General features: G+C 35.5%; 1 non-coding gene across 1 annotated transcript; it reads left to right on the forward strand.

Annotated features, from left to right (window-relative positions):
- The first annotated feature begins 18289 nt into the window (after positions 1 to 18289).
- On the forward strand, positions 18290 to 18396 carry LOC131822311 (U6 spliceosomal RNA). The gene has a single exon (XR_009350189.1). It is a non-coding gene; the product is annotated as a U6 spliceosomal RNA (small nuclear RNA).
- Positions 18397 to 20139: the final 1743 nt, after the last annotated feature.

Genomic DNA, 20139 nt, shown 5'->3' on the forward strand with positions numbered 1-20139 from the left:
CACCTGTTATGCCCCAATAATGGGTCCATGATTAAAAGAGCGAGACAAATCGAAGGTCAAACAAAGCTTTATTTTGCACCAAGCATCAAGAATCAAACTGACCAGCCAGGGCCGCTTCTCTTACAGAGAAGTCGACCCCTCTCTCCTTTACGGACTAGCTTTTAAGGGCAAAGGCCATGCGGTTGGGCCTGGCCATGCACAGGTGGCCAATGAAATTGTAACACACAGAGAGAGCTGCACAGTGATGCTAGGTGACCAATTGAATTACAACTTACCTTTTAGTAGACATTTGACCTAGCCTATCACCTTGGTTAGGATTGGCGCCCAAAAGACTCACAAAGGGCGGGACCCATACTCCTTGGTAGCTAGGGAGACAGTATGCAACTCTCCACTGATCAGATGTCTTTACCTGACCTGACCCACCCTTGTATTTGGGCTTTGTTACCTGAGGTTGATTTCCGGGACTTGTTTTTAAGTAAGTCCCCTGGGAGAAGGGGAGCAGGGACAGCTTAAGGGTTAAACAACAAGGTTATTGTGTAACCTCAATTGAAGCCTATGGCTAAAATATAAAAATATAAAATAGGTCCTTACACCACCCACTTCGCTCAAAAAACACAAAGTCAAAAATAAAACTGAGTAATTCCTAGACAGTGAGAGAGAAGCACACTGACTTCACCTTAGAACCCTTCTGAGGGCGGTGCTTGGCGGGGGTGGGGGCGTGTGGGGGGGTTGGGGGTGGATAATGGGACCTCTGAGGGTGTGGCCCAAAGGGCAGGGCCCTTTGGGAAGGGGCTTTCTGGGGGAGGGGCCCTTCTGGGAGCAAAGCCCTGGGTGGGGGTGTTCCCTCTGGGGGCAGGGCTGGGAGCAACCCCAGAAACCTGGCCCACAGAGAAGCTGGTCCTGTCTCTCCCTCTGCTCCCTTTCCCCAGGGACCCCTAGGCTTGGAGACTAAAGTCAAAATTAAAGCCATATGTCTAAATGGTTCATACTGTGGTTGGGTAGTGTTTTTAACATATTAATTGACTGGTTTTTCTCAGTATTTGTCAAACCTTTCCCAACTCAAGGCTTTCTCTTAAGCAGCAGCGCAAGGCTGGCCCTTCAGTTGGGTCAAGCTATTTGGTGATTCTGTGTAAAAACCCACCCTCTTGCGCTGCTCAGGAGGGCAGTGTTGCATCCTAATATAAACATAAATATATATCAAAACTTTTTACAAATTATATTTATATGTATACATTCCATTCTATGTTTACATATATATGTATAAAATAAAAATAAAAATATTGTTTAAAAGGCTGTTTTGCTGGGCGCCTGGGTGGCTCGGTGGGTTAAAGCCTCTGCCTTCAGCTCAGGTCATGATGCCAGGGTCCTGGGATCGAGACCCGCATCGGGCTCTCTGCTCAGCGGGGAGCCTGCTTCTCCCTCTCTCTCTGCCTGCTTCTCTGCCTACTTGTGATCTCTGTCTGTCAAATTAATAAATAAAATCTTTAAAAAAATGCTGTTTTGCGGGGAACCTGGGTGGCTCAGTCCTTAAGCGTCTTCCTTCCACTCAGGTCATGATTTTAGGGTCTTGGGATTGAGGCCCACATTGGGCTCCCTGCTCAGCAGGAAGCCTGCTTCTCCCTCTCCCACTCCCCCTGCTTGTATTCCTGCTTTGTCTCTCTGTCAAATAAATAATTTTTTAAAAAGAAATACTTTATTTAAAAAAAATAAGTAAAATGCTATTTTGCCCTCTATCCTGGTAAGATGGAACACATTCCTAACAAGAGATCTTCCTTGACTCCGTGATAAAAATTTAACATTGTCTTAATGAATCCTCACAACATCCGCCCCCCCAACCCTTCTCAGATGTTACAATTAAGGTTCAGTGAAGTCCAAACACTGGGCCTGAGGTAATATATCCAGTATGTGGCCTCTTGCCATAGTCTAGCAGCCCAAATTGGGGGTGAGGGTGTTTGAGTGTCATTGGCCAGGATGCAAAAGCTGAAAGATGAAAAGAAGGGTACTCTTGCTTTTTGGCCCCAAAAAAAGAGGATTTAGAAAGAAAGAGACCAGTCGCCCAAAGGAGGAGGCTCCACACTTATCCCAGCTGGGCAGAAGTCAGAGCAGAAGGGAAACTCCCATCACCAAGGAGAATGGGATTCTCCTTCATACAAAAGCATAGGATCCCTCTCACCTGATATGTTTCTGTCCCATAGTCGTCCCCCTGTGCTTGCCCCATAATATCATTCTCAGGAAATGGCTGAGAGATACATTCAACTTGCAGAATTACAGCAAATAAAGTAATCTTTGACCCATCTTGGGAGCTTCTGATTACTGGGAGGGGCCAAGCCATCCTAGGGCAAGTGCACTCATTTCAAGAACCAGTAAAATGACTCCAAGAGTATCATAAAGGCTAGTGATCATGACTGGTCCAGAAATATTTCTGGGAGTCCCTTTTAACATCCCTCCCATCATTTCTTCTCATCTCCAAGGGAATGGTACTTAGGTATTCTGAAAGAAATATGCATGACTAGTAAACTGTGTGTGACCCCGCCGCCTAATTCATCCCTCACCAGCAAATAACTGATGGTTTGAAGGATGAATACTCCCCTGGCAGGGCAAGAGCTGAAGCAGAATGTATGGGGCGAGGCGGCTCTTCCCCCTGGATATAAATAATTAAACCCAGTAGCCACCCTTCCTGCCTGGCCACTGTCATTTAGGTATGGCTGATTATCCCTAAATGGGAATGAGATGGGGGCGGGGGTGGGGGAGGGAAGCAGGTGATGGTCAAAAAAACTACAGTAGCTGCCACTGAGGACATAAAATGCAGCATTATGATGCTGTTGAATCAGAACATACCACTACCTGAATCTGTAGCTCTTTGAGGATTTGCAAATCAACTAATTATATTTTTCTTGGATTCTTCCCATACAATTAGAAAATTTATAATAGAGTCCATGAACATTATTAGTTTTACCATTTTAAACCAGCAATCACACTTTGATTTTTACAACAAAAGCAGAAATATAAACACACACATTTGGATCAGTTTTCTGTTAGTCTGTCCGGACTTCAAAATCCTATTCCTCAACATAATGCACACCAAAGTTCTGGATTAAACAAGAAATTAGATGGCACCTGAACACTTGGTTTAATATTCTCTAAAGGACTATGCAACTTATTTCTTACATTATGACATTGTTTTACAAATATCCACACTTTTTAATGTTAATATTTTAATCATGATTAAAAAATCAAACATAAAAATTTCTACTTTTTGCTTTTGCCCCCTCCATTTGGAACTTATTTATAGCCTGATAATTCAAAGGTCCCCATGTTTATGAAAATCTGGACAGAAATAGCTCTAAGATCCCATTCAGAACTTGATATTAATCTAAGTCTTTTGGCTCCATTTATCCTGAGAGCAAAGAGTAGGACAAAGGATTTGAGTACTGTTAGTTTATCTGGGGGATTATCCAAGGTAGAAAAGAATGGGAAAGTGAGACAGTGAAGAAGCAACTTTGTCAAAAAGGTACATTGTTGATATAATTGTTGTGGATAGAAAATGAAGGCTTGCTTTTACTGAAAGTTCCTGAGAAACTTCTTTAAGTTGTCCTCATGAAGACCTGAAAACTGACAATTTTATCTATGGTTCTTATTTCCACTTCACTGAGAGCTGTCCTCGGAGGACATTAATTCTCCTACACTTTTGGGTTGTGTTGGAGACATTCTAAAATGAGAGAGAGAACATGAGATGCTATCCGTGTTACATAACTGTGATTTCCCATGGAACTATCCACCACAGGTGTGGCTATAATCAGGTGTTGGGCCTTGATATCAGAGGTATTTGAGGCAGTATCATTTTAGGTTAATCACTATATCTGAAATTTCCAAAAACTTAAACTGATGAAAATTTGATTATAAATCTACAAATATAACAATAAATCTACTGTATTCAAATTATTTTCATAGAAATTTACAGAAAAGCATCAATTGATTAATATTTAAATGTTACAAAATACTGAACTGAAAGAGTTTGGTCATATAACAACGTGTAAGAAGTAGAACTTAGGTTTAGGTTAGAACTCAGGATGCATTTGAGACTCAGTTAAGAAATTGAATGGAGGGAAGCCTGGGTGCCTCAGTGGGTTAAGCCGCTGTCTTCCACTCAGGTCATGATCCCAGGGTCCTGGGATCGAGCCCCAAATCGGGCTCTCTGCTCAGCAGGGAGCCTGCTTCCTCCTCTCTCTCTGCCTGCCTCTTTGCCTGCTTGTCATCTCTCTGTGTCAAATAAATAAAAAAAATCTTAAAAAAAAAGAAATTGAATGGATGTCTGACTATCTTATAGGTTTGCTAAAAATCAGTGACTTTGTGTTCACTTGTGGCTATGCAGGAATTTTTAACTTTCTCTAAGAAGCTATTAGATTTGATTATATAATGGCAGTAAAGGATGGGGAAAAGCAAAGTACAAACCCCATAAAGACAAAGACACAGAGTATGAGAAACGAGTAATAGATAAGAAGAATCAATGCATTTGAGGAAAATGGGAATTGAAATACACAATGATTGTTGATTTTTTCAGATGGAGAAAACAAATCTAGCTTGCAAGAAGGAAATAACAGAAGACATGTTGTGATGTGATACAGAATCCTGGAAAAGGCAGTAACGTGGAATAAAGGAGTAGGGAGAGCATATCAGGTAATTTGGATAGGAAGGAGTTAGGAGATAATTGCTTGATAAATTTTATATGGCCCACTTAAATGCACAGATTTCTCTTCTTTAATTTATATGGAGAACAGGGCGTCCTTTCTCTTCCCTTTCAGAGCACCAGAGGTGTACTCTTTCAGACTGAAAACCTGAAAAGCTCAGGACTCAGTTGCTTAAGCACAGCTGAGAGAACATATTTCAATTAAGATTTACATTTTGCTTTATGTAGTAGACTGTCAAAAGTGGTTTAACCATAGTTTTTCATTTAACAAGAGGACTACAGAGAGTGTTTTCGGGTGTTGGTTCAGAGTCTTAAGAAAGTCCAGTGAACTATCTTAAAGGTTTTCATGGCTTTTTATTCACGGTTGCAAAAATTGCTGTTGGAGTTCTCACTATTAAGCCCACATTTCTGGCAGAAAGATAGAGGTAAAAGAGAATGATATCTTGTAAGACTGATACTTTGTCATATGGTTACAATGTAACTAGAAAAGAGACAATAAAATATTTGATGTTGTTTTAAGTTTCCTGTTGTCAGTCCCTCAGTGCTTTCTGATATTAAAGGAAAAAGTAGATGGATATTGACCTGGCAACTATCAACACCTGTCAGTCTCTCTTGGATAACCAATATCTCTATAATCTCTTCTTCCCAGTAAAAAAAATATATATATTCATAACCCACACTGTGCCATCTCAAGTTACTGCACCAAGATAAAATTACAATGATTTTCAGTCATTCCAAATGGACAGAATACCCTTCCTTATGATATCATGTCTTATAAGATGGATATTGCTACCAATATACCCAGATGTGACTGTGGAAGATACAGGAAAAAAATAATAATCTTTATACATTCCTTGGGTTGACCCTGTTTACACAGATGCATTACTATTAGAAAAGGTTGGTTTGGGACATTGGAATGAATTTACTTAATGGGTCTGTATGTAATTGGGTTGGAGGAAATTTTTAATTTCTACAAAAATTATTAGAATTCTACCTTATTCTCTTTTGTTAATTTTCACATGTTAACAAAGCCAATGTTTTTGTCTAGCAGACAAGATCTTAAATCCTAACAAAACTCAATTTTTTCCTTTTTTTTAAAGTTTGAGAGCCTCATGTTCTCTCATGCTGCTTTAAATACAACTCAAAAAAAGGGAGCTAAATGGGGCAGTAAGACCAGACTTTTTATTTTATTTTATTTATCTTATTTTTAATTAAAAAGTTAAAGATTGTATTTATTTATTTGAGAGAGAGAGAGAGCATGAGTGGGGCAGGGGGAGGTAGCTGCAGAGAGAGACTGAGAAGTATACTCCCTAATGAGCAGGAAGCCCAATATGGGGCTTGATCCCAGGATCCTGACTGAGATCATGACCAGAGACAAAGGCAGGTACATGTGCAAAATCCCTTTTTTCTGGGAAACAATACTTTACAAGAGATGTTTGAAAAAGTACTGGGGAATCAACTTTAATCGGAGATACAAAAATTTAATTGACTTTTGTAAAGCTACAGGGATCCAAATGATGGGAATCCCAGCCCGTTTAGGTTGTGGACCACAGAGTATTCTTCTCTGTAATATTTTATTTTCTTCCATGTCTACTAACTCCAGTCCAAGTTCACTGATCTCATTTTAGATAGTGCAAAACCTGGCAAAGAATACCAAACAAGTGCCCAATATTCTACATTTATTATATCATTTCTAACATATAGAAGTGTGTTATCAAGGCTGGTTCTGTGAATGAACATAGTTATGCTAAAGTGTGTTTTTTTCTCCAAGAAATTAAATGCATGATTATCACACAATTATAAAATACTTGTGTCAAGAATTTTTATTCAAAAATTAATAAGAGAAGCAGATATTAAAACTAGTTCACATGGTACTTTGGGATATAAGTAGAGTTGTGTAGCAGAAGTGCTCTGGGCCCATAATTTGGGTTATAGAATTTATGTTTTCTAATGAAAAATCATTAACTTGCATTATTGTTAACAAGAATCTTGTGCAATACCATCAGTTTTCTATATTATAACCTGTTGCTCTACAGTTTGTAAATAACTTTGTCAATAGCAAGCTAATAAACGGTGTGACTCCAAAGGATTGAGATAATCTCCAGAGTTTCTGCTACATAATGCCCAGGACTCCATTGAAAGGACACCTAAGAATTAATTTTGCCCAAAAATTTGATCATTGTTTTCACTGTCCTTACCTATTTTCCAAACCTAGTCCTTTTGATCACCTTTCACTCTGTGGACAACCCTGTATCTGATTGACTTGTTAATTCTGGGAATGTTTTGCAGATTAATTTGCTTGCCAGAGGTGGTTCCTCTAATTGATGTCTAAGAACCCTAATTAGTTAAGAATACTTTTTTTTTTAACATTTTCATTGCTATTTGTTATTATTATTATTGCTAATATCTCTATTATAAATAATTCACAAGGGCATCTATCTGACAAAAGACAAAGAGCTGGCTACTAGTAGAAAAAGTACATTTGACTCTGTCAGTGAAAATGGTAAAGGGATTTGAGAAAATAAGGCAAAGCACTGGAATCATGTGTTAAAACTTGAAATATTATAGACACATTTACTTAATTTCTAATACTGTTGTTGCTTATAATTAAATAAGATGTTTTCCATGAACCACGCATTACAGTTGTTTATACAGATTAAATTTTCATCAAAATGGATGCCTGGGTGGCTCAGTTGGTTAAGCAGCTGCCTTTGGCTCAGGTCATGATCCCAGCGTCCTGGGATTGAGTCCCGCATCGGGCTCCTTGCTCGGCCGGGAGCCTGCTTCTCCCTCTGCCTCTGCCTGCCATTCTGTCTGCCTGTGCTTGCGCTCTCGCCCACTCCCTCTGATAAATAATTTAAATCTTAAAATAAATAAATAAATAAATAAATAAATTCTCATAAAAAATTGTAAGTGTATTTTATTGTAGGATCATGATCAGCATTTTGCAGATGAGAAAAATGAAATTTGGAAATGTCTCTTCAAATCCCTCATACAATATCTGGCCTAGATAGAAGGATATACTATCACAATTGAGGAAGATAATTGAGATTACTTCAAATGATAAACTTTATTGTTTAGGGTTTTTTAAAAGTTTGCCACAGATTCAGATTCTTTTAAAATATGTATCTATTTTGTGTACAGAGAATGAACTGAGAAGTAAAAAGAAAGTGATATATCAGTGCTACCAACTAATGGCTATACTATCATCACCTTATTTATGAACAATGAAACAGCGTGCAATATTTAAATCAATTTAAATAAATTCCTATTCATTTTATATATTTATAAATTTAAATAAATTCTTATTTATTTATTATTAAAGAAATTCCTCTAACAAACAGTATATGTTGAAGGTTCCTAGCAGAAAAGTGTTGTACTTCATGGAAGTAATCAGAAAATATGATCTAAAATTCTGCTTTCAAGGGCGCCTGGGTGGCTCAGTGGGTTAAAATTCTGCTTTCAAGAAGCTATAACAGTAAGTACTGAGCTTTAGCTATTATATGCTATGGATGAATAACTGAAATCTACATTTGAAACTAATGGTACACTATATGTTAACTAATTGAATTTTTAAAAGATAGTAGAAAAAATACCACTATTTCATAAAACAATATTCCCAACAGGCTCTTTTGCTTTAAAATACTCACTTTGTAATGAGGGTCATTACTTTTGTCTAGCCAATTCTTACATCACTGTTTATCCCTTCTCTGCTTTATTCCTTCCCAGTATCAATAAAGGCTCACTTGGGGTACCTAGAAGCCATGAGAAAGCTTGTAATAGATCTGGCTGGCTTTCACCAGCAATTTGACCACCATGTGCACAGGGAAGTCTATTGATAAAGGCTTTATTGCAATAAATTGCAAATACATGGATGATTTTTAATTCTCTTTCTTGAGGTCTTGTTTCATGATAATAAATTTAGGGTGGCTTATTGGAATGGATGTTATTAACATATTTTCATAGTTCTAAGTACATAGAATTGTAAAATAGATTAATGAATGTGGCATTACTGACAACTGTCCTCATTTTGAAATCAAATTACAGTGTACTGAGCTGAGGAGGCAAAGCAGATTTGGGATTATGAGTGAACTAATTGAAAAAAGTCTTAGGGGTGTGATCAGACTATTGGGTAATTCAGTAGAAAAATGTCAACTGATTGAGATTCTGTGTTCCCTGATTTCAGAGAGAAGTTAAGATAAATAAGTAACACGAGGAGACTAGGAAGCCAAACATAAGTGAAAATTTTGTGCCAGGGTGTGTATACATCTGTTTATCTTCTTGCTTTACCATTAAGGTTGTTCCTAGAGGAGAGTTTAAATATGTGTTGGAGCTAATCTCTGTGGATTACACAAGAAACCACATCCTACAGCTCTCCCTGAAACACCCCTTATGATTTCAATGTAACTTGGTTTTTGCATTTTTAGAAATAACAAAATACTTTGCAAACTCATCTACTTTATTATTTCTACAAGTTACCACCACAAGTGAGTCAGCTGGCTCCACATTTTAACACAGTGACAGTCACAGAGGAATGGAGGAATGAGTCGAGTTATCAATATATGTGCTTTTAAGAAGTATGACAGGGTAGCAGCTATTTCCAGGAACCAAAACATGGGTCAGCAGCTGTGCAGGAAAAGTGGTGGAATAAATGACTCATTTCAGAGTTCTATAACATATTAGTTCTATAATGTATCTTCAGCACCCAATTACCCGCTTTGATCTAAAGATAAGGATTTACAGTTAAGGTCCCATTTATGATTTGACTGGTAGGGTCTGAAGAATTTTTACTATTGTTTTGACTATTACTTGAAACCTATAGTAGTACTTGGGATATGTGTTGTGTAATCTGTGAACATGTGCTAATTTTAGATTAGATAATTCCTGTCTCAAACCCCTGTTAATTTGTTTGTTTTTGATTACTTGTTAGTGGTTTCAGTAAATGGATATATCTGAACAATAGCAAAGCCACTATTAAAATAAGTTATTATTATATAGAGCATGGAATTGCACATTCCTCCTTTGAATCCGACAGAGTTTCACCATATCCTTAACAATTTGGGGAAAACATGCTATTATTTTTCTTTATAAAATTTCTCCTGTTAGGCTGTGATGATTGTCATCAGCAGTAACTCCTCTGAAGGCTTTGTCAAAAGAGTTGAAAAAATTGGAAAGGTGTGAAGGTAGCTGTTTGCTGAATATAAAGAGAAGAGCATTGAAGTACAATTCACATTCTTACTTCTCTTTCTATGCTTTCAGATGTTTGACATTTGAAAATTTTGCTTCTAGAAGAGATGCCCTATATAATTCTTTTTTTAAAATTTTTTATTTTTTATAAACATATATTTTTATCCCACGGGGTACATGTCTAGGAATCGCCAGGTTTACACACTTCAAAGAAACCCTAAGCCCAGCAGGAGAAGAGAAATCGTAATGATCAGAGCAGAAATCAATGAAATAGAAACCAAAAAAACAATAGAGCAAATCAACGAAACAAGGAGCTGGTTCTTTGAAAGAATTAATAAAGTTGATAAGCCCCTGGCCAGACTTATCAAAAAGAAAAGAGAAAGGACTCGAATAAATAAAATCATGAATGAAAGAGGATAGATCACAACTAACACCAAAGAAATACAAACTATTATAAGAGCACACTATGAGCAACTCTATGCCAACAAATTTGACAAACTGGAAGAAATGGATGCATTCCTAGAAACATATAAACTACCACAACTGAACCAGGAAGAAATAGAAATCCTGAACTGACCCATAACCAGTACGGAGATTAAAACAGTCATTAAAAATCTCCAAACAAACAAAAGCCCAGGGCCAGACGGCTTCCCAGGGGAATTCTACCAATCATTTAAAGAAGAACTAATTCCTATTCTCCTGAAACTGTTCCAAAAAATAGAAATGGAAGGAAAACTTCCAAACTCATTTTATGAGGCCAGCATCACCTTGATCACCAAACCAGACAAGGATCCCATCAAAAAAGAGAGCTATAGACCAATATCCTTGATGGACACAGATGCAAAAATTCTCACCAAAATACTAGCCAATCGGATTCAACAGTACATTAAAAGGATTATTCACCACGACCAAGTGGGATTTATTCCAGGGCTGCAAGGTTGGTTCAACATCCGCAAATCAGTCAATGTGATACAACACATCAATAAAAGAAAGAACCAGAACCATATGATACTCTCAATAGATGCTGAAAAAGCATTTGACAAAGTACAGCACCCCTTCCTGATCAAAACTCTTCAAAGTGTAGGGATAGAGGGCACATACCTCAATATCATCAAAGCCATCTACGAAAAACCCACTGCAAATATCATTCTCAATGGAGAAAAGGTGAAAGCTTTTCCACTAAGGTCAGGAACACACCAGGGATGTCCATTATCACCACTGCTATTCAACATAGTACTAGAAGTCCTAGCCTCAGCAATCAGACAACAAAAGGAAATTAAAGGCATTCAAATCAGCAAAGAAGAAGTTAAATTATCATTCTTTGCAGATGATATGATACTATATGTGGAAAACCCAAAAGACTCCACTCCAAAACTGCTAGAACTTGACAGGAATTCAGTAAAGTGTCAGGATATAAAATCAATGCAAAGAAATCAGTTGCATTTCTCTACACCAACAACAAGACAGAAGAAAGAGAAATTAAGAAGTCCATCCCATTTACAATTGCACCCCAAACCATAAGATACCTAGGAATAAACCTAACCAAAGAGGCTAAGAATCTATACTCAGAAAACTATAACGTACTCATGAAAGAAATTGAGGAAGACAGAAAGAAATGGAAAAATGTTCCATGCTCCTGGATTGGAAGAATAAATATTTTGAAACTGTCTATGCTACCTAAAGCAAGCCCTATATAATTCTTACTTTAAGGAACAAGTTGCTTTTATAATTTTTAAATTATTCTACCATTCAAGTATTTTCATTTAAATTAAATTCAATATCATTTAAAAAATAATCAAAAGTGCAGCCAGTATTCAATTCCTGGGCTAAATAATTTTAGAAAGCTTTGTGTTATTGAACCTACAGAGTTTTTCTGTAGTTTTAACTCTTTCTTTCTGTGATTTTTCCCATTAGTCACGTAAGTGACTGCAATATAACAGACATTGAGGATAAAGAAGTACTGAATAGAACAAACCTTGGCCTCATGAAGTTGAGAATCTAGCAAGGGAGTCAAACAATTCAATCATTCAGAGACAATTTATTGAGTGCCTGGCCTAAGATGAGCACAACAAAACCCCAGCTCAGAGGAATCATTTTAATGTGAGAGATAGATAATAGGTAAGCCAACTTAAAAAAAATTGTACTGGTTTTTCTTTAATAGTGATGCATATTTGAACTAAATAAGCACATTTTAAAAAGAGCAGTGATTGAGAAGAAGAGGTTTTTTAACTGAGTGGTCCGAAAAGGACTCCCTTAAAAAGTCTGTTTTGAACAGATTTCTGAATAATATCAGCTATGAAGCTGTGTAAAGATCTCAGGGGTGGGTGATTTTTCCAGTCAAAAAACTGTAAAGGCTCCAAAGTCACAATACAGCTGTAAGTTTCTCTAATAAAGTAACTTCTGACAAAGGATGAGAAGAAATAACTAACCCAGGTTTGAAAGAAAAGGGACAGACTTTCTATGGAATTAATAGTTAATTAAAGCTCTAAAGGACAAAAATACACTAGAGCAAAATCCTGGTGATGCTGATATACCTAATGAAAGATCATAAACAAGGTGTGGGTAGCAAAGAGTGTGTGGGAATGTTGGTAAGAACAGTGGGGAAGAGTCATCCCTGAACATGTTCTTAAATGAAGCAATTCTTGTGTTGTTTTAAAAGGTAAATTGGAGTTTGTCTAAGTGATTAGAGAAGGATGCCTCAGCTTATGGAACTTCGAAGCCATAAAGATGTGATAAACTACTGCAGATATTTTCATGTATATTTGTTGTTGCTTCTAGTACTGGTGATCTAAAAACTCCTACTTAAGACAACTAAAAATCCAGACAAAATAGCTTTTAAAGTTAAAAATATCAGAATGATTATAAAAATAAGTGAGGGATTACTGGGCCAATATACGAAATACAATGAGAGCCTAGAGATATATGCCCTGAAGCCATTTTAGCTATGAGAGCATTTGAAACTGCTAAAACACACTGAGCTGTGTTTTTAATAGACTCTTGATACTAGAGAAACAAAATTCAAAATCCAGCAACAATCAAGTTTGAGGACTTTGGTACAACCCAAATTTAAGTTGAGATCCCCAAAGCACAAGGAGAAGCAGAAATAAGACTATAGCCTGCCTTGCCTTCTGTGTAAACTGAGAAAGTCAGTCACTGAATTTGGAGTATGATTGTCTTGTAGAGTCTCAGATATAATAGAAAATCCTGCCAAGGAGGACCATACCATTATTATAGCTCTTAATTATCCCTACTCAATAAGAGTTTCAAATATAATGTCTTGAACATAGCAAAATGTAACAAAGCACGCAAAGAAAAACCATTAACAAGATTTGATAGACAAAATGGGATTAAGTATGATATTAAAATGATCAATAAAGATTGTAAAATGGCTTGATTACTCTGCTCAAAGAAATGAGAGGGGAAGCAAATTGAACAAAAAACTGACACTAAAAATGATATTGAGAAAGATTTTATAAATGAACCAAATGGATACTCTAGAACTTTAAAGATATGACAGCTAATTTAAGATACCACAGGGGTGCCTGGGTGGCTCACTTAATTAAACCTCCAATTCTTTTCCTTATATTTAACACCTTAATTTTATTTTATTTCTTTCATTTTGGCTCAGGTCATGATGTCAGGGTTGTGAAATAGAGCCCAGAGTTGGGCTCTGTGCTGAGCCTGGAGCCTGCTTAAGATTCTTTTCTCTTCTTTTTCTATCCCTCCCTGCACTCTTGCTCGCTCGCTCTCTCTTGCTTGCTAATAAATAAATAAATATATAAATATATAGATAATAGACAAAGCAAAATAAAAGCAGATTATGGAAATAAATATAAAGATTTTGAAATGAAAACAAGTTCAAAATAAAATAGAGAAGACCTACACAGCTAAAAGTTCATTCAAAAATCTACTATTAAAGAATTCAGTATGACACAATGTTAAGATATCAAAAGATTTGAGCATGTACTTTACAGAAAGGGTAATCCAAATGGCCACTCATATATAAAAACTGTTTATCTTTATTATGAATCTGGAATTAAATTAAAATTAAAATTAAATTAAAACCTAGAATGGCATACTATTACACACTTACCATATTGGGCAACAGTAAAAATGTCTTGCAAGAATGTGAAAGAATGACAGTGCCCATAATAAAAACATTTGAGGTAAGTTGTACAATATTTAGAAAACTTAACAATAAAAATTAAAAAAAATTGGTCCATTCCTAGAAACACAACATGGAACTAAATGAATATTTTCACCAGGATATGCAAACAGATGATTATAGTTATTTCATTCATAACAGCAGATCAGCAGTGGTATATTTGCACAATGTTACATTAAATAAGAGAGAATATTAACAACCTGGGAGGAGGGGCTAGGTTGTTATCATAAAGAGATCTTCTATGGTGCTGATTATGTTCTATTTCTCAAAATCTTTAAGTTAAAAAAGTTTTCCAGTTTATATCTAGATAGATAGAGAGATAGATAGATAGATGATAGATAGACAGATATCCCAGAAGCTGCAATGCTAGGCTAGGACCAGGCTTTAAAGGGCTTTTCTATACTCTACTAAATACTTTAAACCTTTCATTATATCATAGCTCAGTGTTCAAATCTCCATTGGTTTCCTCAGTTTCCTAATATTTCTCTTAAGGTGACCTGATCTAGACTTTTGATCACCTTTGTCTAAATATTTCTATTTTAACAAAGTCCTTTTTAACACTCAGAGACTGAAACTTAGAAAAATACTCTGTTATCTCACTAGAGTGGAAAATATATAGTTACCCATTAACTAATGATATCCATGTCTACATTAGATCCATGACATTTTTAATTCTTGGGAGCTTTTGGTTAAATGAATTTTTTAAGCTTCCTTTAAATGAAGCTTTAAGCCACCACCACATGAATAAAATTGAAGAACTAAATGAAAACAAGCCAAGTATTTACAGAGTAATAGAATGTGCAGTGGAAAGAGTACAATTCTGAAATCATAAAGCCTAAATTAGTGTGATGCATCTTTACTAGCCATGTAATCATAAACCAGTTATCTAAATTGTGTTTCCTCGGTTTTTTCACCCATGAAATGGTGATGATAATACTTATTATGCAGAGTTGTTGTGTGGCTGTAATGAAGCATGGAGCATGAGAGTCTCATATTCCATGCTAAAATGATAGCTATTTTTATACTTATAATAATTCTAATAATAGTAATTAAATTGTTCAAAATGATAATATTCATTTATATTGAGGCATTGTATTGACTATTCATAGACACATTTACCAAAATAAATTTCATTTTACTTTACCCCCCCTGAGGATATATATTTTCTAATTCAATATGAATCTCATTATGAATAATAATTATCATGATAAATATGCTGATTTTTCTTCTATTTATTTTTAGGGAAGTATCCTAAACTGTTGAACATAAAGAAACTTAAGCAAGTCTGTCTTATTCAAAATTTGCATGCTGCTTTCTTATGAAACTAGATTATAGAGTTGTATGAAATAAATTCATGCAGTTAAGATATTTATGTTTGGAAAACTGGGTGGTCAGTTTAGTATCTCAAAAGAAGATTTTAAATTTAAACCTTAAAAATGAGCTCTTTCAGCCTTATTTATAGACCATCCTTCATGCTTCATAAGTATTCCTTCATTGTAAACTAAGTAATAGTTTTTGTCACAGTGTATATAACTAAAATGGATTTTATATTCTATTATTTCAGAGTTAGTTGCAGTTTCTACTTCCTTACTTCCTTTTTTGAAAAATAGATTAATTCTACAAAAAGTTTTTTCCAGCTTTATTGAAAAATAATCGACATATTATAATTTGTAAATTTAAGAAATGATTTCTTATAACATTGCAAACTTTTAACATTGTGTAAATTTTGTACAATTTGATAAATTGGTATACATCTGTATTGCAATATAATCTACATAAAAATGTTAATACATCTACTATCTCATATAGTTGCCACTGTTTTTATGCATGTATCGTAAGGAATTTTAAGATCTACTCTCTTAGCAACTTTTATGTATATAGTACAGTAGAGATAAACTTCAGAGTTCTTGTGGGTTTTGTTCCAGACCACCTCAATAAAGAGATTATCTCAATAAACTAAGTCAAATTATTATTGTTTTTTTTGGTTTCCCAGTGCATATAAAAAAATAAACACTATACTGCAGTGTATGTCTTTAAAGAAAAACAATGTATATACCTTAAGTAAACTAGTTCTGAGTTTTTAGTGGGTCGTAATTACTGATCACAGATCACCATAACAAATACAATAATAATGAAAAAACTTGAAATATTGCAAGAATTACCAACATGTGACAGAGAGACACAAAATGAACAAATGTTGTTAGAAAAATGGAGGCAGCAGACCTTTTTTATACAAGAATCCTATAAAATTTCAACTTGTAAGAATGTGATATATGCAAAGTTTAATAAAGGGAAGCACAATAAAAAAGTATGTATATATTATTAACTATGATCATCATGCTGTACATTAGATCCCCAGAACTTTTTCATATTATAGTTGCAAGTTTGTACCCTTTGACCACCTTACTCCACCCCAGGTTCACCCCTTGTCAACTCAACTCTAAGTTTCTATTAGTTTGCCTTTTCTTCAGATTCTGTATGTAAGGGATATCATAATACATAAATTTAAAAAATATATAAAATCTTTGAAATATTTCACTTAGTATAATACCTTCAAGATCCATCCATGCTGTTGTAAATGGCAGTATTTCTTAATTTTTCATGGTTAAGTAGTAGTATTCCATAGTATATATTTACCATACTTATTTTATTCATTCATCCATTAATGGATACTGAAGCTATTTCCATCTCTTGCTTAGAGTTAATAATTTTATAATGAACATAAGAGTGCAGATATGTCTTCGAATAGTGACTCCGTTTCCTTTAGATATATACCTAGAAGTGGGATTACTGAATCATATGGTAATTTTACTTTTAATAATATGAATCATCTCCATACTGTTTTCCATACAAATTTATATCCCTATCACAGTGCATAAGTTCCCCATTTTCCCCAATATTTAACAAAATTTTTAGTTTTAATTTTTTGGTAGTATATATTCTAATAGGTAGTAATATCTTGCTGTGTTTTCCAGAAGTAAACAACAACAACAACAACATAATGACTTTGCCCTGAGTTTTTACGTTGAGCACTTTTTAATGCTCCTGTTGGTCATTTATACAACTTTTTGAAAGAAAAAGTCTATTGAGATCCTTTTGCTATTTTTTAAATTATATATTTTTTTCTATTTGTATCTGTTGGTTATTAACCTCTTTTCAGATATAAGATTTGTAAGTATTTTCTTCCATTCTGTGGATTGTGTTTTTATTCTCTCTCTCTCTGTCTCTCTTTTTCGGCAATGCAGAAACTTTAGTTTGATGTAATACCATTTATTTATTTTTGGTTTTTTACTTGTGTTTTTGGTCTGGTATCCAAAAAACTATTGGCAAGACCAATGTCAAGGAGAATTTTTCCTATGTTTTCCTTTAGGAAATTTAGTTTCATGCATCACAGTTAAGTCTTTAATCTATTTCAAGTTAAGATTTATGAGTGATATAAGGCTCCAGTTTCATACTGTTTTATGTGACTATTCAGTTTTAAATATCATCTATTGAACAGACTATCCTTACCCATTACATATGTTGGCCCCTGTCAAATATTAGGTGACTGCATGAAAGGATTTATTTCTGGACTCTCAATTCTGTTCTACTTGTTTATTGGTCTGTTTTTATGCCAGTATACTTTATTGTTTTGAGCTTGAGGGCTTTGTAGTATAATTTCAAATCAAGAAGTGTAATTTCTCTTCTTCATTCTTTCTCAGAACTGCTTTGATTATTTGTTGTCTTTTATGGTCTCATATAAATTTTAGGATTCTTTACTTACTTCTGTCAAAAAATAATATTGGATTTTTTTAAAAAAGATTTTTTATTTATTTATTTGACAGAGAGAGATGACAAGCAGGCAGAGAGGCAGGCAGAGAGAGAGGAGGAAGCAGGCTCCCTGCTGAGCAGAGAGCCTGATGCAGGGCACGATCCCAGGACCCTGGGATCATGACCTGAGCCGAAGGCAGCGGCTTAACCCACTGAGCCACCCAGGCGCCCCTAACATTGGATTTTTGATAGGAATTGAATTTAAAGATGGTTTCCGGTAGTATGGACATTTTAACAATGTTAATTCTTACCATTCATAAATATGGGCTATCTTTCCATTTGTGTCTCCTTCAATTTCTTTTCCTTATCAATGTCATAGTTTATGGGGTACAGATCTTTCATCTTCTTAGTTAAAACTTTTCCTAAGTATTTTATTATTTTTGATGCTATTGTGAATTAGATTGTTTTTCATCATTAGAGTGTAAAAATGCTCCTGTCTTGTGCTTACTTTGGCAGCACATATACTAAAATTGGAATGATGCAGAGAAGATTAGCGTGATCACTGAACAAGGATGACATGAAAAACTGGGAAGCATTCCACATTAAAAACAAAACAAAACAAAATTCTTGTCTTTTATATATTGATCTTGTATTTGGCAGCTTTACTAAATTTGTTTATCAAATTTTTTTGTGACGTTTTTAGGATTTTTTTACATGTAAACTCATGTTATCCAAAAAAGGAAAATTTTATTTCTCCTTTTTTTTTTTTTTTTTTGGAGTCTTTTATTTCTTTGTGCTCCTTGTTTCTCTGGCTAGGACATCCAGTACTATGTCAAATGAGAGTAGTGAAAGTGGACACACTTGTCTTGTTTCTGATCTTTAAGGTGAAAACTTTCAAACTTTTTTGATTGAATATGAGATTAGCTCTGGGCTTGCAATATGTGTTTTTTAATTGATTTTTTAAAATTTTTATAAACATATAATGTGTTTTTATCCCTAGGAGTACAGGTCAGTGAATCACCAGGTTTACACATTTCACAGCACTCACCATAGCACATACCCTCCCCAATGTCCATACCCCCACCATCCTCTCCCAACACACCTCCCCCCAGCAACCCTCAGTCTGTTTTGTGAGATTCAGTGTTTTATGGTTTGTGTCCCTCCCAATCCCATCTTCTTTTATTTTTCTTTTCGTACCCCCCAAACTGCCTATGTTGCATCTCCACTTCATCGTATCAGGGAGATCATATGATAGTTGTCTTTCTCAGATTGGTTTATTTCGCCAAGCATAATACCCTCTAGATCCATCCACGTCATCACAAATAGCAGGATTTCATTTCTTTTGATGGCTGCATAGTATTCCATTGTACATATATACCACATCTTATTTATTGATTCATCTGTGGAAGGACGTTTAGGTTCTTTCCATAGTTTAACTATTGTGGACATTGCTGCTATAAACATTTGGGTGCATGTGCCCCTTCAGAATGCCACGTTTGTATCTTTAGGGTATATACCCAGTAATACAATCACTGGGTCATAGGGTAGTTCAATTTTCAGCTTTTTGAGGAACCTCCACGCTGTTTTCCAGAGTGGTTGCACCAGCTTGCATTCCCACGTACAGTGTAGGAGGGTTCCCCTTTCTCCACATCCTTGCCAGCATCTGCCATTGACTGACTTGTTCATTTTAGCCATTCTGAAAGATGTGAGGTGGTATCTCATTGTGGTTTTGATTTGTATTTCCCTGATGCCGAGTTATGTGGAGCATATTTTCATGTGTCTGTTGGCCATTTGGATTTATTCTTTGCAGAAATGTCTGTTCATGTCTTCTGTCCATTTCTTCATTGGATTATTTGTTCTGAGGGTGCTGAGTTTGATAAGCTCTTTATAGATTTGGGATACTGGCCCTTTATCTGGTATGTTATTTGTAAATATCTTCTCTCATTCTGACAGTTATCTTTTGGCTTTGTTAACTGTTTCCTTTGCTGTGCAAAAGCTTTTTGATCTGATGAAATCCCAATAGTTCATTTTTGCCCTTGCTACCCTTGCCTTTGGCGATGTTCCTAGGAAGAAGTTGCTGCTGCTGAGGTCAAAGAGGTTGCTACCTGTTCTCTCCTCAAGGATTTTGATGGATTCCTTTCTCACATTATGCTTCTTCATCCGTTTCCAGTCTATTTTCATGTATGGTGTAAGGAAATGGTCCAATTTCTTTTTTCTGCATGTGGCTGTTCCATTTTCCCAACACCTTTTGTTGAAGAGGCTGTCTTTTTTCCATTGGACATTCCTTCCTGTTTTGTTGATGATTAGTTGACCATAGAGTTGAGGGTGTATTTCTGGGCTCTCTATTCTG

The sequence above is a fragment of the Mustela lutreola genome, chromosome X (genome assembly GCF_030435805.1).
Source record: "Mustela lutreola isolate mMusLut2 chromosome X, mMusLut2.pri, whole genome shotgun sequence".
In the NCBI taxonomy this organism is placed as follows: Eukaryota; Metazoa; Chordata; class Mammalia; order Carnivora; family Mustelidae; genus Mustela; species Mustela lutreola.